We start from the raw sequence: 19,550 nt of genomic DNA on the forward strand, positions 1-19,550 counted from the left end.
CATATTCAATGCATAACATTATTTCAAGTGAAATCTATGCACGTGGCAATATACATCATTGCAAAGTTTCTTAAAGTTTTGTCCATGTAGATAATATCTGAGGTTTCTGTGATTGAAACCACTGAAAAATAGGTCTCTATGCAGTAAGAAAAGGTTAAGCCAAATATGACCTAGGAAAGATTAAGCATATTTCTTAGGTAAGCACTATCTCAGTGGACTTCCTCTAGAAATGCTCTCTGCTCTTCCATGGAAATATCCTTTATGAAATGTGGCATCCAAAGCCTAAGTACTCTAAATGTGGTCTAACCAGTACAGCAAAATTAATTCCCACTCCCTTGTAGAGATTGTGCTTTAGGTAATATAGTCTATGAATAATTAGCTGTTTTGGATAGCATTTCACAGTACTAATATAGTGAGTTTGCTGCTTATCTAAACACCTGGATCTTTTACTTTTATATCATTTTGACTAATATTTGTTATTAATATTATTTAAAATTATTTTCACTTTGAAATATTTATGTGTTTTGTTTTCATATTAGCCTCATTTTTTTAAAAAATATCTATTCTGTATCCCATTCCTAGATCTTGTAGCAAAAATTTCAAAAGACAAAAAAGCACTTGCAGCAAAACTAACAACTTCAGGGCATGAAATGATGTTCCATATTCATAGTGCCCCATGACTGTTCTGTGGCTCCACTTACAATTACTGTGACTCTCAAAACAAAAATTCCTTCGCTGACCACCAATTCCTTGTATTGTTACTTCCCCTTAATCAATGAAATCAATGATTTTCTGTTTTTTGTATTCATGCCCAATGCCTGACATATAATAAGCACTAAATTATCTTGTATCTTTTACTCATTCTTTGTTATAAAGAACATTTTTAGGGCGGCTAGGTGGCGCAGTGGATAAAGCACCGGCCCTGGAGTCAGGAGTACCTGGGTTCAAATTCGGTCTCAAACACTTAATAATTACCTAGCTGTATGACCTTGGGCAAGCCACTTAACCCCATCTGCCTTGCAAAAACCTCAAACAAACAAAAGAATATTTTTAGAGGAGGGGAGGTTTAGGGAAGTCATTTGAAAAAAAACAAAAATGTTTAAAGGGAATCACTGAAATTTTAATTCATTAATTCATTTCTTCATTCATTCTTTGAATTTTCTGTCCATTCGTGTCAATCTTTTTAAGTTAGCGGTTCTTAACCTGAGAAGGAGTCCAAAGTCTTCACAAGATAATTAGAGAGATCCATGAAAGAAAAAAAGGTTATTTTTTAGTTGTGTCTGACTCTTTCTGACCCTATTTTGGGTTTTCTTGGCAAAAAAACCCAAAACTGGTGGTTTGCTAGTAATTCATTTATAGATGAGGAAACTGTGGAAAATAGGATTAAGGGACTTGCCCAGGGTCACAAAACTAGTAAATATCTGAAGCAGAATTTGAATTTAAGTCTCTCTGAGTCCAGGACAGGTGGATAATACACTGGGCTATCTAGCTGAACTTCTGTTTAAGACTCTTTTAATCCTTATTGAAATAACTTTATATAATGTCAGAATTTTGTTCATGAAACAGTTTCCTTCTTATTAACTCAATTTCCCTTTAGGATTATAGGCAAATGGGGGGGTGGCTTGGTGGCACAGTGGATAGAGCACAGGCTCTGCAGTCAGGAGTAACTGAGTTCAATTCCGGCCTCAGACACTTAATAATTACCTAGCTGTGTGGGCTTGGGTGAGTCACTTAACTCCATTTGCCTAGCAAAAACCTAAAAAAAAAAGTATTATGGGCAAAGGAATTTTTCTCTTCACTTGAAAACAAAATATAATACTATGTGTTGCTCTATTTAATAGAGAATGAGTGTAAGCAGGTAATTGAGCCTAATTAGGAGATAAGGAAAATGATTTCTTAAACACAAGATAGAGATTTGCCTAAATAGAAGTTCATTCCAAAAAAAAAAAAAGAAAGAAATAAAAAAGAGGGGGGGGAAGAAAAGAGAAACAAATTTGGAGATTTTAATGAAAAGCATGTCCAGTACAAACTAACAATATGATATGACAGCCATTCAGTCAGCAAACAGTTATAGGTACAGGCATCTGGCTCATGATGCCAGACCTTGGAGAGCTGGAGATATTTTTTTTAAAAAATGGCAAAAACAGTCTCTGTTTTCAAAGAGCTCACAATCAAATGAGATAAACAGCATGCAAACATCTTTGTACCAATAATATTGGTGATAAATTAGAGCTCATTGGAATAGGAAAATACTAGTATTAATGAGAAATGAGAAAAACTTGTTCCAAAAGGGAGAACTTTACTTGAGACTTGAAGAAAATCAAGAGGCAGAGGTGAGGAGGAAGAGAATTCTAGGTATAGGGAACAGACAGTGAAAATGCTCAGTCAGGAGATATCTTGAATAAGGTCTTATAGACTACTAGTCACGGAGTCAGGAAGATGGGAATTCAGATTCGGCCTCAGACACTTGACTCTTACTAGCTACGTGACCCAAGTCACTTAACCCTGACTGCCTCACATCCAAGGCTATCTTCAGTCATCCTATCCAAATCTGGTCACTGGACCTAGATGCTCTGGAGGAGAAAGTGAGACTAGTGATTTAGCACAACACCCCTACACTGAAATTCAATTCATGTGCTTGTCTGTTGATGCCATAGTTTTCTTTGAGAATGAAGGACAAATATCATCATATGAGTAAAAGCAAAGAGACCAATGGCCCTGAATCTGAGTATATGCTAGAAGTATGGGGAATAAAGTGTAAGATAATTAAAAAAAAGTAGGAAGGATCAAATTATGAAGGGATCATCTTATTCGGTTTTAAAAGTCAAATAAAGGATTTCATATTTGAACCTAGTGGCAATAGGGACCCACTGGAGTTTATTGAATAAGGGGATGACATGGTCAGAAATATGCTTTAGGTGAATCTAACTCCTGAGTGGGAAAAAATTGGAGTGGGGAGAGATTTGATGCAAGAAGATCAACCAGCAGTCAACAGTCTGGATGTGAGCTGATGAGAGCCTTCACTTTAGGTTGGTGACAGTGTCAGAAGAGAAAAGATAGTGGAGATATGGGGGTGGAGTGATATTGAAGATTCAAGAATGGTAGACTGAGAGCCTGTCCTTGGGAGGATGGTAATAGTACCCTTGACAGTATCAAGAATGTTTGGAAGAAGGGGTGGCTAGGTGGCACAGTGGACAGAACATTGGCCCTGGAGTTAGGAGTACCTGAGTTCAATTCTGGCCTCAGACACTTAATAATTACCTAGCTGTGTGACCTTGGGCAAGCCACTTAACCCCATTTGCCTTGCAAAATCCTAGAAAAAAAAGAATGTTTGGAAGAGGGGAGGTTTGGGGGGGGGAAGAAATTCAGTTTTGATCATGTTGCATTCAAGATGTGTAAGGACCATTCAGGTTGAGATATCTAATGGGTAGCTGGAGACAGAGACTTAGGGCTGTACAATGAGGTAAGAAAACCAACTAATTAGAAATGATCTTTGACTTTATGGAAGGTGATGAGCTCACCATACAAAATAGTATGGGGGAAAAGAAATGAGTAGAAACTTGAAGGTTAAGAACACTTTCCCAACACCTCTTAATTCTAGTCTTCCCTCTTAATTATTTCCTTTTTTCATGCTGTGTATATATATATATATATATATATATATATATATATATATATATATATATATATATATATATATATATATATATATATAGTACCTTTTAGGTGCCAACATTGGGTTAAGACAAGCCCTGGTATTACAAAAAGGGGGGTGGGAAAGAGTCCCTGAATTTTAAGAGCTCACAGTTAAATAAAAGAGAAAACAAGCAAACAAATATGTCCATTTAAGTGATTATTAATTGACTGAATATATGTTAACCCTTTGGTGACATATTTATTCTTCTAACCCAAGATGTTTGACTCAGGGGTTAAGTAGCTGGCTCCTTCTGCCAGAGGTCTTCAAGCAAAAGTTGGACAACCATACACTAGAATGGAGCTGAAGAGAGTCTTGTTCAGGGACAAATTAAAGTAGGTGTCTTAGAGTTTCCAATTCTGAAAAGATGGCTGTGTCAGGTTCAGAAAGATTAAATTACTTCCTTCAGACTTAAATCTTCTAGCTCTACTGCTAATATCCAGTGTTTATCTTATACCACACTGCCTAACTAGCTTGTCCCAAACTTTAATTTTTACCTACTACTTTGAAATCTGTCCCACACAAGAAGTTTATCAGAAATGCAAAGTTGACCAGTCTGACTTTATTAGGTATCTTTTATGTAAAATATACTGTGCTAGATAATATGGGAGTAATTAAAGAAAGTTAAATTATTGATACTAACCTTAAAGGAGTTTTATAATCAAGTAAGGATTTTATTTAACCCTTTCTTTGGTTTCTTCTTTAAAGATATGATTAGAATCATCAATAAAATGTATTTTGAAAGAAAGAAAATTATGAAATCAGGACACATGGATAAAGAATTTGGTTATTATTTCCTGAAACATAAAATACATTTAATCACTTAATAAGAAGTATCTGACCTCATCACATCCTGCAATTAAAGAGAAAATTCTTGTCTCTGATTTTCCTGAGATATTTGTCAAGGTTTTTTATTCACATTTAATTTCTTTATATTCTACAGAAATAGAATTGGGGAAATTAAGTATTACCTAGAATGAACTTCAACATCAACAACAATGGGAAGGAAAGGCAATGAGGTAATGAAGGGAATAGGAGTTGACTAAAAAGGTATAAATACAGGATTTGGGATTAGTACAGACAGAATCAGAGAATATATTGTTTTTTAAACATCTATTCTAAAAAATCAGGGATCAAACTCTTCTTAAGAGATTACTTAATTTGGTACCATTCCTTCTTCTATACCAGATTAAACTAGCTACAATCTGAACAATAGAAAGTTCTTTACATCAATTATCTAGTCCTAGTAACTACGGAAATACTCAAAAGGACATTTTGTTACTCTTAATGGTTCAATTCAATTTAATTCAGTTGAGAGGCAATGTGCTGTAACAACAACAATAATATCTTACATTTATATAGAACTTTACTTCCTCACCTGAACTCTGAAAGTTTACTTCCTCAACTGAACCCAGCAAAGTATGTAGAACAAATACCATTAAACTTTTTTTTCTCAAAGAACACTGATACATTAGAGATAAGGTGATTTGCCCATGACCTCACTGTAAGAAATAGAGCCAACCTTGGATTTGTGGTTAAATGAAAACAGCCTTTTTACTATTTAACTCAACATTGTTACAATGGGAAAAGTCTTAAACTATGATACATACCCGTCCTTCACCTTGACCATTGTTTCAAGTGTTTCACTTCCATGTTCAAAAGTTCTGAAATTCATCATACTCTCCTGTCATTTTATCTCTTCTCTTCCTCAAGTTTTTATTTGACCTCAATATGCCCTCCAATCCCACCACCTCTCAAGATTTTGCCAGGCCATTATGTCTTTTCCCAATTTCTAACCCCAAGTTAACTAGTTCAATTTGACAATATTCTCTCATCTCCTATTTACCAAGGTCAGTTCTGCATATCCTTTCCGCTTATTTTAATGCCATTCTTGACTCCCCATTCTCACCTACTGCATATTCTAACCAATTGACAAATCATGACATAGCACCATCTCTTACAAATAACACTTTCTCCTCAAATAGTTAATTTTCTAGTTCTGGTTTTTATCATCTTCTTCCTGAACTATTTCAAAGGTCTGCTAATTGGTTTGCTTGTTTCTAGTCTCTCCCCATTCCAATCCATTGCCCACCTAGCTGCTAAAGATATTTTTTCCTAAAGTACAGATTTGGTCATGTCAGTCTAGGTTCTCAGTAAATTTCAGTGGAAATGTATTATCTTTAGGATCAAATACAAACTCCTCCATATTGCTTATAAAAATTTTCATAATTTGATTTCTTATTACTCTTTAATTTGATACCAAATCCATCCCCAGTCATCCTGACTTTTGTCTTGCCACTGGCTCTGGAAGGGAGAATGAAGCTAATGACTTCTCTGTGCAACACTGTCTCACTTAAAGCCAATTCTTGTGTAAACCCATCCATTGCCCTATAATGTCATTGGTCCTCTTCAAAAACAAAGTACAGTGGGGGCGCCTAGGTGGTCCAGTGGATAGAGTACTGGCCTTGGAGTCAAGAGTACCTGAGTTCCAATTTGACCTCAGACATTTAATAATTACCTAGCTGTGTGGCCTTGGGCAAGCCATTTAACCCCATTGTCTTGTAAAAACCTAAAACAAAACAAAACAAAACAAAAAGTACAAATAATGATAATATTTGTCCCCCTCACATACTTTGTGGTCCCACCTTATGAGCCTACTTGCTGCCTCACATTCACAATGTTCCATTTTTCATCTTTTTTTTTTTTACAAAGCAATGGGGTTTCCCAAGACTACACAGCTAGATAATTATTAAGTGTCTGAGACTGAATTTGAACTCAGGTACTCCTGACTCTAGGGCTGGTGCTCTATCCACTTGCCCACCTAGCCGCCCCCTCATTTTTTTATCTTTGTGTCTTCTTAATGACTATGTCCCATTCTTGGAATGCACTTTCTTCTCAATTCTGCCTATTAGCTAAAATGCCACCTTGTACATCTTTCTTTTGCACTTCCAGCTACTAGTATTCTCCCTTTTGAAACTATTTTATATTCATTGTGTATATTGTTCTTTGGATATTAACTTTCCTGAATGTAATACCTTGACAGCAGGTATTGTTTTACATTTGTCTTTGTATCCCCAGGACTTAGCAGGGTGCAAGGCTAAATAAATGCTTGCTGGTTAATTGATTTATATTAATATGTAGAAATGTTATTCAAATAATAACTATTTGAATTATTAGCCTGTGTTATTGACTTAGTTATTAGTTATTAGTATTGAGTTATTAGCTTAGTCTGTGACAGATGCTCCACTGAGCTCTGATTGAGATATGAATGGTGATTCAGAAGGACCATTAGCTCATTTTATAATTATGCTGGTTATGTTGATTTAGGGAAATTAATTTAATTTTGGAATTCTTCCCAGGGGGATAGGCTGTTTTAAATGAATAATCATAGATTCATATGCCTCACTCTTTCTTTTAGGCCCAAGAATATGCTTAACATCTTTTCCAGTTCTCCACTAGGAAACCAGGGCCTATTTAGCACCTTTCCAGATCCACCTTACATCTGGCATATATTTGCCATGTGATTCCAGAGCTAGTTCCTTACCTTTCAGTGCCCTATTCAATTTTCTAAGGGTTTATCTGCTGGCCAGTTTGCACTTCAAGAATTTACCTAAATGAATAAGTCAAAAATCAACCAAACAAAAACATCTCAGTGTTCTTCATCTGAAATGCAAAATGCTAACCAAAACAATTCTGAAGCAAATAGTTCATTTAGATTTAGATCCTTTTTTTCCCCATTCCCCCAGTTTATTAGGATGATAGTTAGCTGCTATTTGGTAAAACAAAGATGTACTATATGTGGTATACTTTATATGATCCTTAAGTTCTAGAAAAGCGTTGAGTGAACTTTATGAATTGAATTGTAATAAAGGCACAATAGAGACGCTTGTTGTTTAAAGTGATTACAAAGGTAAATCTTTTTTGGAAAGTTGTAGGATCAGCTCCTGACTTATAGATTTTAGATTATGTCATTTATTTCAATGATTTATGTTTCTGTCAATGTGATCAATCTCCGCTCCAATGTTCTTTTGTCTTTGTGAGCTTTTGGGTCATAAGTGTTATCACGTTTACTTAGACTCTGTTGTTGTGGATAGATAGGTTCTGTGCTGTTCCTATATGAAAAGCAAAGAAGTGGAATGGTTATTTGAACTAACATGATGCTTCAGTTAGAATACATTTCTCTTTCTCCCCTGTGTCCCTGTGACAATTATGCCTGATTCCAGATCAAGTTTTTTTTTGCTCTGTTTTTTTTAATTTTTTAGGTGGGCACTTCTTTCATTGGAATTTTTTATCCCCTCAAAGCCTGGTTTACGAGAGTGGATTCTCCATGATTGAGCCTTCCTTGGCTACATACGATGACAACAAAACCTGAAGAGACCTTGATGTTTGGAGTCACTCTTTTTTTGGTTTCTGATCATTCTTCTTTAGTATTCTTCTGTTGGTGTCTTGTCCTGGAAGAGCAGCTGCTGCATTTCCCACATGGGGGTTGGGTTTCCAGGCTAAGACCCAAAGTCCACCCCCCCCCCCAACACAGGACCATCCTACAACAATGCACCATTGCACATTGCCCTTCCAAGGTTGTCCAACCTTTGCTGCCTCACATTCACAATGTTCCATTTTTCATCCTTTTTTTTTTTTTACAAAGCAATGGGGTTGCCCAAGACTACACAGCTAGATGATTATTAAGTGTCTGAGATTGAATTTGAACTCAGGTACTCCTGACTCCAGGGCCAGTGCTCTATCCACTTGCCCACCTAGCCGCCCCCTCATTTTTTATCCTTGTGTCTTCTTAATGACTATGTCCCATTCTTGGAATGCACTTTCTTCTCAATTCTGCCTATTAGCTAAAATGCCAACTTGTGCATCTTTCTTTTGCACTTCCAGCTACTAGTATTCTCCCTTTTGAAATTATTTTATATTCATTGGGAGTGAGCTACATCTGGATACAAGAGGCTTTAGATCATTATTTTTAAAAGGTGTGCCCCATTACTTAAGTATTCCCTTAGATTCCCTCTTTTTGTTCCCTCTTCAAGAGAGCCAATCCATATAACAAGAAGAAAAAAATCTTTTTCTAACAGAAGGAAAAAGAGAGAGAGGAGAAAAAAATCAGCTAAGCTGATCAATACATTTTATAAAAAGTCTGAAAATATATACAAGATTTCACAACCCTAGTACTCCTACCTCTGCAAAGAAGTTAGGAGAGAAGTCTTCTCATATTTACTCTTTATACATTTTTTCTTTGTTAATTTTGCAACATTGTTTTTGATTGTTTTGTGTTGGTTATTTCCATTTACTTTATCATAAGCATTGTGTTTTCTTGACTTGGTGCACTTAACTCTGTATCACCAGTTCATATAATTCTTTTTATGCTTCTTTATATTCATTATATTTTAGAACACAGTAATGTTCCATTACATTCTTGTCCACAATTTGTTAGCCATCACCAAATCAGTGGACATTTAAATGACCATTATGATTTGTATTTAACATATTTGGGCAGAAATTATCACCTTCAATTTACCAAATAAGAAGAATTAATGTAATTTTATTGTAGTTAGAGAAGATCTGAGTTCAGGGATTTAACAGTTATTTTTGTTACCATGTTTATCCTTCCCACACACACACACATTCAAGGCACTATATTAGTCTCTCAGCAAATACCTAAAGATAATTTTGATTACTATTTATATTCTAAGTTAGTTATAGACAGATATAAAATATTAATGTATGCATGGCCTTCCAATAAATTTCCCAAAATTACGATAAATGAACACAACCATACAAAATAGTAGAAGAAAATCTGGGGCTGGGAGCAGGCAAGGTTGGAAATGAATAACCTATGGTGAAGAATGCAGGTAGCATAATAAAGGATGATGCTTTTCAATATTTTTTCATTTTTAAAAACTAGAAGTTTTCATTGCCAGGAAATCTAAGTATTTTATTTATTTTCATATGTTGTTTAATGTAATAAAGTATAAAATCTTCACACTTTTATTATAGGGTGTCATGCCCTTCCCAAGGATGGAACAATAGAGACTCAAAACATTGTCATATTAGATATGCAGACTTCAGGTGTTTCCAAAAAATTATATTATTTTTACTTTTTTGTGTAATAATAGACTTCCAGTCGATGTGGCAGTACCAAATATGAAAGGAACTTGATGGATAGAACACATGATACTTTTTTTTTTGCTACAGTAGAAATTACAGGTAACATTGGTTCATGTGATTCCTCTCTCAAGCCTTTAGACAAAAAAATGTATTATTTTACAATTAACCAATGGATTATGTAATATATAATTTGGCCACCAGGTGAAGCTATTCTCAAGCCACCAGAGAAATGGTTTCATCATAATTATAGGATTTTAGACTTAAGAGCTCAAGGGATCTCAAGCTATCTAGTCCAAACCTTTCATTTTACAAATAAGGAAACAGACCTAGAGAGGTTAAGTGACTTACTTATGGTCACATAGTGTCAGAGTTGGGATTTGCATTCATATTTTCCTGTCTTTTGCTCTAGCAGTGTATCCAGAGCTTCTCTGGTCTAGCTGGACTGCATTATATTGGTCTTTTTTTTTTTTTTCTGGTGGACATGTATTAACTTTTCTAAAGGCTATATATTATTATTTCCTCTTCTTATCAGAGGTGCTCAACCCCAAAACTCTTAAAAAACATTCCTCCATTCTCAGTTCCATGAAGTTTTTCATGCCTCTAAGAATATGAAATTAATCAATAAACAAGCATTTTATTCTCCCATATTCAAATGGCCAAATCTTGTCATTTTTCCCTTTCTCCTATTGAAACTCTTTTCTTAATCCAAAGAAATCACTCTCCTTGTCAGATCCATTCCACCTCTTTCCTGGACTATTGCAACAATTTTCTTTTTGGTCTGCCTGTCTCAAGTCTCTTCTCACTCCAATCCATCCTTCAAACAACTCAACTATGTGCTAAATGCTGGAGATACAAAGAATGGTAAAATACATGAAGGACTTCAAGGGCCATACTGTCTGACATGCAAACAATTATGCAAACAAGATAAATTGAAGAAAATCAGTAGTAAAAAGCACTAGCATTACAATGGCTCTTCTTATGGAAAGTAGGGAAGTCAAGAAGGTAGCTTTGAGAAAGGAAAGAATTCCAGGTAAGGGGGGACAACAAATGAATATCCCAAACCAGGAGATGGAGTAATTCAAGTAATAGCAAGAAGGCTGTTGTCAATGAATTAAAGCCTACAGTAGTAGGAGTTGGGATGGGGTAAAAGGAAAAAGATGATTGGAAAGATATAAAGGACTCAGGTAATGGAGGAGGGTCTTTAAAAGCCAAAAATTGATTTTTATAGAGTAAAAAAAATTGGAAGAGCCACTATGGTGAGTAGTGGGATAGTGAGTCTTTTAGGGAGTTGCAAAAGATTTTTCTTTCCACAGTTGTATTTATATAATGGACCCACTCAGAACATTTTCATAATTTCTCCAGCTCTATTCTATGCACATAAGAACAGTATTCTAAACCCCTCTCCTCTACCCCCCCCCCCAGTATAAGTTATACTAATTTTTCCTTAAAAGGTATTGAGACTCACTTCAAGATTTGTCTGGCTTAAAGGATCAAAAGACGAAGACTTCCTCACCACCTAAGTACAAGATGAACATTAATGAAGGATCTTTCAGATGCTTGGCTTGTGAGAACTTCTCTGAGTCATCTCAAAAGGTTTTCAGTGTCTGTCCTTGTTAAATTATCCTACTGCTAAAGCTAAGTAAATCTCTTTGTGTTAACTAGTGAATGACCTATGAGTTACTCTCAATATTGAACCTAAATTATCTATATATAATCTATCTTCCTGTTCTTCTCACATGTTATTCTCCTTTTCTCAGGCCACAGACAAGCCATACTGTTCTACTTGTTCTTCCTGCTGAGTACATCTCCTATTTCTGTAGCTTTGTTCCAGCTACAGATCTACAATGATCTCCCTTTCCACCTCCACTTCTTGACTTCCCTGGCTTCTTTCAAAATTCAGTTCCAATGCCATCTTCTAGAGAAGAGCTACCTAATTTCCCTCACCTCAACTACGTGGTGCTGAGCATAGAGCTGGAATCAGGAGAACCAGAGTTCAAATCTGGTCTCAGACACTTGATGTCCTTGGACAAGGATTGCCTTGCATCAAGAGTCATCTCCAGTAGACCTGATCCATATCTGACCATTGGACTCAGATGACTCTGGAAGAGAAAGTGAGCCTGGTAACTTTTCATAGCACTCACTCATCCAATTTATATACATATCCTGATGTCAGATCTTCTTCAAAAACAAATGACAAGGGTGGCTAGGTGGTGTAGTGGATAAAGTACCAGCCTTGGAGTCAGGAGTACCTGGGTTCAAATCCTGTCTCAGACACTTAATAATTACCTAGCTGTGTGGCCTTGGGCAAGCCACTTAACCCCATTTGCCTTGCAAAAACCTAAAAAAAAATGACAAATAATAACAACTTCATTCCATTTGAAATGCATCTTCTATGTACCTATTTATTTAGAGGTTGTCTTTCCCAGAGTGGGGCAATGGACAGAGAACCCTCATTGAAGCTAGAAAGTCCTGCCTTTAATGTATATTGACAATATGTAGAATTTTTTTAATCTCAAAGTTCTCTAGGCCAGGGGTGACACACTCAAATAGAAAAGGGGATGGGAGGAAGCAGCACTAAGCCATAATTAGGATTCCTTAAGTGCTACATACTAAGTTAGAAAACCACAAGTTATCATCAAGATTTTATTATATTTTTATTTTATTAAATATTTCCCAATTACACTTTTTTCTTGTTCAGGGAAGGGCGCAGTCCCATGATGTTTTTGGTAACTCTCTGTCTTTGAAGTTGCAGAGAAGTGTAAACCTGCTTGATTAAAAACTTTCTTTACCTGAAATTCTCTCTACTTTGGCAATCATAAGTCTAGAACCTATTCCTAATATTCCCTCAGTAGTTAAGTTCCTGGAGGGCAGGAGCTGTTTTTGTGTGTTTGCCTTTATTTGTATCTCCTGGGTTTAGCTAAATATCTAATGTGTGATAATTTCTTGTTGATTGATGCAATACTTGTTGATTGATTGAGTACTGGGGATACAAAGACCAAATTAATATAGTTGCTGACATTGAGAATCTTACTTTACACAAAGAAACAACTGGGTAATGAAATATCACTGTTTATTTTAGAGCATTATAAGACACTATAGAAATTTTAGAACACTCTATGGTTTGCCCCTGACCCACACCTGGGAAATTTCCTAGCTTTAAATAAGTGGAACACATTCATATGATTCAGATAATCAATGTTTGGTGGCCATTTGTTTTGACATATGTAAAAAAATGAAAAAGGAAAAAAAAGACCCAGATGCTCCTTTCACCAATATTCCTGTCTCCTTCAAGTCATTAGAAGAGCATAAGAAAAAAAAATGTGTACAGTGTGTCAAACCCCAATCCCAGATGGACCTGGAGCAACCTGGAAAAAAAGGTTGTTACAATTCACTACTCACTATTCTTCTGCTTCTCACTATGGTGACAATCCCTAGGTCTTTAATACTCTCCTTAGCAATCATGCTCCCTACATCCTCAATTTGGCAGCTTCAGTCAGATCTGGGTCTCAGTTGTCTCACATTCTACTCATGATTACTATAGTTAGAGGCTTGGGCCATATTGCCAAAAATTGAAATCTGATTCCCCAAAACAGCTGCTTGCTCAGCTATTCGGTGGGCCAAGCATCTCTCTATTTCTATTTCCTTCTCTCTGACTCAGTCTCTGTTTGGTTATCAGACTCTGTACAAAATTCCTTTTCCTGAGGACAGAGAAAGAAGAAATAGGCGGAACCTTGAACTTTTTAATGTATAAATGAAGTTACCTCTACTTCCTGAGGTCTTTCTAATCTATTATTCAGTTCAGGACTCTCAGGGTCCCTCTCTGCATTTTACACAGATAAAAACCTAATTGGAGAAAACACCTGCCACATAAGTATAGTCTCAAAAAACCCCCACATATGATTCCCAAGGATAGAGTTAGCACAGTCAGAGGACATAACAAATTGGGAAACATCACAGAAGCTGATATTTAGAGGGAGATAAACAGTAATGTACCCATTTGGGAGTTATCTGGGGAAAATCTTAATGGGACTAAATTCTTACCAAAACCCTTGAGGCTCTTCTGGCATTTGAGTGAATTTCTCAAAGCAAAGCAAACAAAAACTCAAGGCTGCAAATTACAAACTTTTGGCAAGGAAACTCACTTCTCTCTATATTCCTCGAATGCTCATTATGGCAGTAGAAATGAAGTTTATCTATATGCATTTCCAAATTATTCAATAGGAAAACTAAAAATAGACTGGTTGTTTCTTTCCCAAATTTTATAGAATATTTCAAACTGAACCTAGAGTAACTAAATGCTTTTTCCAGGTTTGAAGGAAGAATTGAATAAATGCTTAATGAATGGCTTTTTAATGAAAGGCTTTCATTGTTTTTTTTTTATTAAAACTTTATATTGAGCAGTGAGAGGAATGATAATTACATTACATTTTTAAAAATACATCTACTATAGAAATACTACTAGAAGAACTGAATGTTTTGTTCTTCATTTTTAGAAAATTTTATTTTGAGTTTTACAATTTTTCCCCTAATTTTGTTTCTCTCCCTGCACCCCCCCCCCCACAGAAGACAGTCTGTTAGTCTTTTTTTTTTCCTTTTTTAGGTTTTTGCAAGGCAAATGGGGTTAAGTGGCTTGCCCAAGGCCACACAGCTAGGTAATTATTAAATGTCTGAGACCGGATTTGAACCCAGGTACTCCTGACTCCAAGGCCGGTGCTTTATCCACTACGCCACCTAGCCGCCCCAGTCTGTTAGTCTTTACATTGTTTCCATGGTATACATATACATACACATAAGTTGAATGTGATATGAGAGAAATCATATCCTTAAGGAAGAAAAATAAAGTATGAGATAACAAAATTACATAATAAGATGATGATTTTTTTTTCTAAATTAAAGGTAATAGTCTTTGATCTTTGTTCAAACTCCACAATTCTTTCTCTGGATGCAGATGGTATTCTTCATTGCAGATAGCCCCAAATTGTCCCTGATTGTTGCACTGAAGGAATGAGCAAGTCCATCAAGGCTGATCACCCCCATGTTGCTGTTAAGGGTGTACAGTGTTTTTCAGGTTCTGCTCATCTCACTCAGCATCAGTTCATGCAAATCCTTCCAGGCTTCTCTGAATTCCCATCCCTCCTGGCTTCTAATAGAACAACAGTGTTCCATAGCATACATATGCCACAGTTTATTAAGCCATTTCCCAACTGAAGGACATTTACTTAATTTACAATTCTTTGCCACCACAAACAGGGCTGCTATGAATATTTTTGTACAAGTGATGATTTTACCCTTTTTCATCATCTCTTCAGGTTATAGACCCAAGAGTGGTATTGCTGTATCAAAGAGGATGTACACTTTTTGTTGCCCTTTAGGCATAATTCAAAATTGCTCTCCAGGAAGGTTAGATGAGTTCACAGCTACACCAACAATGCATTAGTTTCCCACATTTCCCACATCCCTTCCACTATTGATCACTGTCCTTTCTGGTCATATTGGCCAATCTGAGAGGTGTGAGGTGGTATCTCAGAGATGCTTTAATTTGCATTTTTCTAATAAATAATGATTTAGAGCAAATTTTCATATGACTATGGATCACTTTGATTTCCTCATCTGCATATTACCTTTGCATATCCTTTAACCATTTGTCAATTGGGAAATGGCTTTTTTTTTTAAATATACAGTTCTCTGTATATTTTAGAAATGAGTTCTTTGTCATAAATACTAGTTGTGAATATTTTTTCCCAATTTACTACATTTCTTTTGATCTTAGTTACAGTGGTTTTGTCTGTGCAAAAGCTTTTTTAATTTAATGCAATCAAAATTATGTTCTCCATCTCTTCCTTGGTCATAAACTGTTTCCCTTTCCATAGATCTGACAGGTAAACTACTACTTGATCTTCTAGTTTATTTATAATATTGTTTTTATGTCCAAATCCTGTATCCATTTTGATCTTATCTTGGTATAGGCTGTGAGGTGTTGGTCTAAGTTGCTTCTTCCTTCTAACTTCCAATTTTCTCAACAGTTTTTATCGATGACAGAATTTTTATCCCAATAACTGGACTCTTTCGGTTTATCAAATAGCAGATTACTATAATCGTTTCCTGTTATTGCACCTAGTCTATTCCACTGATCCTCCACTCTATTTCTTAGCTAATACCAGACAGTTTTGATGACTGATGCTTTATAATATAACTTTAAATCTGGTAAGTCTAAACCACCTTCTTTTGTATTTTTTTTTCATTGAATCCCTGGAAATTCTTGACTTTTTATTTCTCTATATGAGTTTACTTACAACTTTTTCTAACACATTAAAGTAAGTTTTTAGAAATTTGTGTCCTTCATTTTTGAAGAAGATCATGACATTAGGGAGGTGATGCCATGGCATGCACATGAATTGGATCTGAGTGAGGGCTATGCTAAGTCACCACTAAATCATTTTCTCCTTCAGAGTCATTTAGGTCCAGTGGCCAGATATGAATCAAGATGAATGGAGATGGCCATGGATGAGAGGCAATAAGGGTTAAGTGACTTGCCCAGGGTCACACAGTTTGTAATTGGCAAGTGTCTGAGGCTGGATTTGAACCCCTGTCCTCCTGATTCCAAGGCCAATGGTCTATTCACTGCACCATCCAGCTGTCCCAAAGAACTAAATAGCAATTATCTTAACATATTTCTTAGTATAAATGAAACTAAACTAAACAAAAATTAGCTAAGTGAAAAGATTCTTCACTTTTTTTTTAGTTTTTGCAAAGTAATAGGGATAAGTGGCTTGCCCAAGGCCACACAGCTAGGTAATTATTAAGTGTCTGAGGTCAGATTTGAACTCAGGTACTCCTGACTCCAAGGCCGGTGCTCTATCCATTGCGCCACCTAGCCGCTCCCTTCACTACTTTTCTTTAGAGAGATTTAGTGGAGGTTACTTTATTGTGTATCCAAAGGCATCCACTGGTACCTTATTAACTTGGATTACAATGTAGGCATTTTTGCAAGAATCAAGATGTGGGGAAATTATTTGAAGTACAGTTATCTCTTTCACATCTTTAGTATTAGGAGCACAATGCTCCCTTGATCTGGAAAATTCACATAAACATTTTTGGCCCTCCTTTCCTACCAAAGAAGGTCTGAATTTTTCTTTTTTCTTTTATGGGGTATCCATAGTACCTTATTGTGAAAATTGGGGTATTTGGTCTTAGACTGTTGTCATCTGTGACTTCTGCAAAACTCTTAAAAATTCCCAATTAGTTTCTTATGCCTATCCCTGATATTTTGAAACTGTGATGGAGAAATTTATGATGTGGAAGAGGTAACTCTATTAGGTACAACCCTTTGAAATACATCACCCCCAAATTTTAATGTTGGTGACTTCAATGCAAACATCAGCATAGGCAAAGACAATAGAAAATACAGTTTTAAGAAATGATGCTTTCGGCGTAAGAAATACAAGAGGTCAAAAGTTTATATATTGTAAAAAAGTCATCTCCTCTGCTCAATATATTCAAGTTATCCTAGAAATCTTAGCACATGTACCTTAAACCAGAACATCTTGTATGCACACATACATGCATGCACACATGTATGTATATCATGAATACGTTCTTCTAGAAAAGGATTGAGCCTCTAAATATGAGAAGCACTTAAAAATATAATTGAAAATGAAACTATATCTTAACAGATAGCAAATAACTCGTTGCCATCAGAGAGTTATATCTGAATCAGCTCCCTGTCCTAGACCATAGCCTTCTTAGAGCAAAGGAAAAAAATCAATAATGCAGAGAGGCTATTGCTTCCAAATAAGTCACTTCTTAGATGTCCTATTTAAATAAACTATTGGTGCTGAAAAATTGGAACTGAATTATCAATCAATCAACAAATATTTATTAACTATATATAATGTTTTGGTTATTTTACTAGCTGTTAGAGCTATCAAAACAAAAATGAAATAGCTCCTACCCTTAAGTAGCTTTCATTCTAATAGGGGAGACAATATGCACATCTGTATATATGTTCACATGTATGTTCATATTAACATATTTGTAAAACAAAAATAGAGTTAAAGGGGAATGTAAAGGCACTAGCACCAGGGAAGGAGGTTGATGAGGTAGGTACCAGGGAGGCCTTCTATAGAAAGTGATACTTGACTGACTTTAGAAAGAAACCAGAGATTCTAAAAGACAGAGATGAAAAGAAATTATAAGCCAGGTAGTGACAGTTTATGTAAAGATTATAAAAGGAGAGATTGAGTATTGAGTATTATGTAAGTACAACTGCAAGAAGACCAGTTTGGCTGAATTGCAGAGTGCGTGGAGGAGAATAATATTAATAAGGTAGAAGGTAGCATTTGAGAAGGCAGATTGTAAAGAGCATTTAATGTCAAACAGAGAGTTTAGTTATAATCTTAAAAATAATGAGAAGACACCAGAATTTATTAAACGTGTATGTATGTATGTATCTGTGCCTATGTATATGTGTGTACTTGTGTGAATGTACATCTGTGATATGGTCTGCTGTACACTTAAGAAAATTATTTTGATGACCACATGAAGATGGATTGGATTGGATAGAAGTCAATTAGGAGGCTATTACAATATTCCCAGGATAAATGGATGAGGGCCTAATCTGTTGTAATTGCTATGTGAATATAGAGAAAAGGACGTTTACAAGAGTTATAGAGATAAAAACAAAAATATCTGAAAACTGATAGAATAAGTGATTGTGAATAAGAAATTTAAAATGATGCAAAATTTGTGAGCATATCTTATCCTAGAGCAATAGGGATGCCTTTATTATAAACAGGAAATTCAGAAGAAAGATAATGAGTTCTGTTTTGAACTTGTTGAGTTTGAGATGCCCTTAGGACATCCAATTTGAGATATTTAATAGGTGGTTCATGATATGGGACTGGAGACTTGGAGAAAGGCTAGGGTTCAAGACACACACACACACACACACACACACACACACACACACACACACACACACACACACACCCCTTTTGAGTCATTTGCATACAGATGATAATTAAACCCATAAAAGATGATCAAGTCAGAGAATGTAGAGAAAAAAGAAAAGTCCAGATCAGTATGTTGGAGTTCACTCACAGTTAGGAGGTGTGGCATAGATGATGTCCTAACAAAGGGATAACCAGGAAAGAAGTCGATGGTGTCAAATGCTGCAAAGAGATCAAGAAGGTTGGAGACTGAAAAAAGAACATTAGATTTAGTAATTGAGAGAATATTGGTAAATTTGGAGACATTTCTTTTAACTGAGTCATGAGTGATGGATAAATGAACAGAGACTGGCACAGTTTATAATCACTTAGTAATAAATTTTAGCCAATATAAACCAACCACCACATTAAGGAAACCAAGTATTTGAGAAATTACCACACCAAACAAATACTTGGTGACTTTTGTCAAGTGTAAAATATCAACTTTAATTTATAAACTCATTTGGAAAACCTTATGGAGGAGAATGTTGGAATATTATCAGTAGTATTACTTAACAAAAAAAGAACAGTGAAACTCATTAGAGGCAAAAATATTTATAGAAAATTTGATGAGAGTCCCAGTGAAGATAGATCTTCCTAAGAAGTAAGAACAAAGCTTGAAGAATATTTAAAAGGTTAAAAAAAGGAAAATATTTGTCATAATTCTATAACAATCTAATTGCTCCATCACCATCAATGGAGTTACTAAACCTGAACTCTAAAACCATAATTCTCATTGTGATAAATGAAGAGAAAGG

At 35.6% G+C, this 19,550-nt stretch overlaps 1 protein-coding gene across 1 annotated transcript in view; it reads right to left on the reverse strand.

Moving 5' to 3' along the window:
* TBPL1 (TATA-box binding protein like 1) overlaps positions 1-19,550 on the reverse strand; it is a 50,664-nt gene that overhangs the window by 30,259 nt on the left and 855 nt on the right. The window contains exon 2 of the mRNA XM_074187629.1: positions 18,905-18,975. The gene's annotated coding sequence lies outside the window, so the exon portion shown is untranslated. The remainder of the gene's footprint in view (positions 1-18,904; positions 18,976-19,550) is intronic.

Source organism: Macrotis lagotis, chromosome 5 (genome assembly GCF_037893015.1).
Source record: "Macrotis lagotis isolate mMagLag1 chromosome 5, bilby.v1.9.chrom.fasta, whole genome shotgun sequence".
Lineage (NCBI taxonomy): Eukaryota > Metazoa > Chordata > Mammalia > Peramelemorphia > Peramelidae > Macrotis > Macrotis lagotis.